This window comes from Octopus bimaculoides, chromosome 7 (assembly GCF_001194135.2).
Source record: "Octopus bimaculoides isolate UCB-OBI-ISO-001 chromosome 7, ASM119413v2, whole genome shotgun sequence".
NCBI lineage: Eukaryota > Metazoa > Mollusca > Cephalopoda > Octopoda > Octopodidae > Octopus > Octopus bimaculoides.
In genome coordinates, this window is record NC_068987.1 from 30866247 (window position 1) to 30870042 (window position 3796).

General features: G+C 38.0%; 1 protein-coding gene across 1 annotated transcript in view; it reads right to left on the reverse strand.

The window, feature by feature from the left end:
* Positions 1-3796, reverse strand: part of LOC106874171 (ankyrin repeat and MYND domain-containing protein 1) — an 84310-nt gene that overhangs the window by 11081 nt on the left and 69433 nt on the right. The window lies entirely within an intron of this gene.

Below are 3796 nucleotides of genomic sequence, written 5' to 3' on the forward strand. Positions count from 1 at the left end.
TATATATATATATATATATATATATATATATATATATATATGATATACATATATATATGTTGTTGTACCTGGGGATGGTCATATTGCCAGTTTAGCGAATAAAAACACACGCACTGTATATTTGGTGTTAGTTTGCTTCAGCTTTATATTACATTACATTACATTAATCCTATTTCAGCCAGAGTTCTTTCGTCACACTTCTGTGACCTCATCAGTGGTCCTTTGCTTTCTTCTTTCTTATGTGTGTCCCACATATATATATATACGATATATGATATATATAGGCACAGGCATGGCTGTATGGTAAGAAGCCTGCTTCTCAACCACATGGTTCCGGGTTCAGTCCCACCGTGTGGCACCTTGGGCAAGTGTCTTCTACTATAGCCTCAGGCTGACCAAAGCCTTGTGAGTGGATTTGGCAAATGGAAACTGAAAGAAGCCCATTGTGTATATATATATATATATATATATATAAGTGAGGAAAAGCTAGAGGTTATAACAACTAAGGGATAACTTGTATCCTATGAATCCACTGGTCGATGGTAATCATGAGCATTGGTGTTAATGTTCATAAATGATAGGTAATGACAAGAATAAACTGAAGTTTATCAATATTCAAAGGAAAACAGAAAATGGAGATACAATTAATGTATAACAATTGATCTACATCAAATATCATTTTCTTTATATATATATATATGTTTGTGTGTCTGTGCTTGTTTCCCCACCCACCATCACTTGACGACCAATGTTGGCATGTGTACATCCCTGTAACTTAGCAGTTTAGCAAAAGAGACCAATAGAATAAGTACTAAGGTTACAAAGAATAAATCCTGGGGTCAATTTGTTCGACTGAAGACAGAGTTCCTGCACGGCTGCAGTCAAGTGATTGAAACAAGTAAAAGAATAAAAGAATATATATTTTTATATATTTTTTTTCTTTTATTCTTTTACTTGTTTCAGTCATTTATTCAGTCAATTTATTCGACTAAAGCTGGTGCTCCAGCATGGCTGCAGTCAAATGACTGAAACAAGTAAAAGAATAAAAAAAAAAAACATATACATACACATATATATATATTCTTTTATTTGTTTCATTCGTTTGAATGTGGCCATGCTGGAGCACCACCTTTAGTCGAATAAATTGATCCCAGGACTTATTCTTTGTAAGCCTAGTACTTATTCTATCGGATAGTATGGGCGGGGTGTGGTGATGGTTAAAAATGAGGAGGGGCCCATCCCAAGCCACTTCTGATTGGCAACATCTGTTGTGTGCCTACACATATCACTTTGGTCATAATGTGCTAAAATAGCTGGGTGCATCTTCCAAAGCATTGTATATTGTCAATCATCTTGGTCCTTGATCATCTCCATGGGGCTCAGCATTCCTGGATCAGCTTTCATCACCTCATGTCTTTCTGGGCCTGCCTCTTCCACAAGTTCCATCCAAGTTAAGCAATTAACACTTCTCTGTATCATTATCCTCATTATCCTTGCAATTTAGAACCCCCTATTCTTCTGATTCTCATATTGTAGGACATTAGCAAATCACTCACATTCTGATTTCTCCTTGACAAGTATATTTGTCACCTAACTTCCTTTTAAGCTACCTGGTATAATTTTCTGCTGTATCACTTTTTCTTGTTTTTCCAGACCTGTTTCTTTGCTGTTATAGTCTGTCTACCCCACAGTACTACCAGCATGTTGCCTTCACTCTAAATGGAACTGTTGTGTCGACGCCCCCAGGCGAAGAAGTAGGATCTCCCAAGACATATAAATAGAGGTAGTCTGGCCGTGGTAGGTGTGTTGAGTAGCAGTTGAGTAGCAGTCGAGTAGCAGTTGTGTAGCGGTTGAGTAGAGATCATCCGATGGTGATAGATAGCAGTAGCATTGAGACATAACAGTGGCGACGAGGATTCGCAGCTCACACAACCATTGTGTAGTATTGCGATATAACAGAAACCTTGCCCCATCAACAGACTTGGTATGTAAACTTCAACAAGTTGTCTCAGAAGAACTTCCAGTTGTCCTTTATGCTGTAAGCTTTTATTTCTTCCTTATCACCCTTCAGCTAGTATTATTCTAAATTTCTGACATTTTGCTGGATCTTTCAGTTTCTATACCTTTTTCCTCTTCTGAGCCCCAACAGCTCTAAATCTGGAGTTACTATAATAACTAATTGCCTGTTTGTTCATCTGTTTGTCCATCTGCTTGTCTGTTTTACTGCATAGATAGATAATAGACAGATTAATAAACAGACGCACAGACTAACAAACAGATAGATATGGTAATATAAAATTCTCATATTTTATTTCTCCTGATATGATAGCACACACACACACACACACACAGATGTATACACACACACAGATGTATACACACTCTCTCTCTCTCTCTCTCTCTCTCTCTCTCTCTCTCTCTCTCTCTCTCTCTCTCTCTCTCTCTCTCTCTCTCTCTCTCTCTCTCTCTCTCTCTCTGATACACCCATACACACACATGTACATTAACTGTCTCATACATATTCATTGACTGAAAAATACTCTCCTGACTGTGAAACACCATTCCATTCTCCTCTCTTTCTCCACTTTATTCATTCACCAATGGATTCTCATCAAAAAGCATTATGCTCTGTTTCCTTCTCAGCTTTTTCTTGAAGAATCACTGTCCTAAATTATGGAGATTTTCTCTGTTTCTTCCTTACAGCAAAAAAAATAATTACCTTCCTTTCCTGTAATATAAAATACAAGTATATATCGTTATGTATATAACACACTAATTATGCATTTTATTAAAGTGTATCATAATACAATTTAAATACGCACACACACACACATACATACTTATGCATTCATTCATTTGTTTTACATTTGGTGCCCATGCAAGCATGGGTTAGATGAATGATTACAGGTAAGTTCACCGCCATCGATTCATCACAGGAGAGTTCACTGCCATCAATTCACCATGAAGAAAGTTCTAGAAACAATTCCACAGAGAATATACAGATTTAGTAGAGGAAATGATCTGAAATTTGGCATGTCAAATGCGTCAAGGCAACATTGAAAAATGGAAAATCAAATACTGAACACTTTGAAGGCTACTGAGCTTTACTCAGCAGTACAGTGAGGGCTACTGAAAAGTAATGATGATGATGCTGATGATTGTAGTAGTAGTAGTAGTAGTAGTAGTATAATTATTTTTTGATAGTAAACTTATTTCTCCATAAGCTTTCCTCGCAGTGAACATTCCTTATGGTGAACTTTCCTGCAGTGGATTGATGTAATATGCAGAGGTATTGTTTTACAGCCTGGATGCACTTGCTGTCATTAACACTTGTATTTCAAGTAAGTTGGGTGGTTTTCCTTCGACTTGTCTTTGACAGTTCAAACTACCAAATGGTTTGTGGATTGGGAAATGTCAACAAAAGACACTGTGTGTTGCTCAGATCAACAAAAAAAAGTAAGGATTTGCACTGAAACACTCACTCATACACTTACATACACACACACACACACACACACACACACAGACATGCACAGATATCTATCATCATCATCATCATCATCATCATCGTTTAACGTCCGCTTTCCATGCTAGCATGGGTTTGACGATTTGACTGAGGACTGGTGAAACCAGATGGCTACACCAGGCTCCAATCTGATTTGGCAGTGTTTCCACAGCTGGATGCCCTTCCTAACGCCAACCACTCAGAGAGTGTAGTGGGTGCTTTTACGTGTCACCCGCACGAAGGCCAGTCAGGCGGTACTGGCAACGGCCACGCTCATCTCGCTCGAGAAAC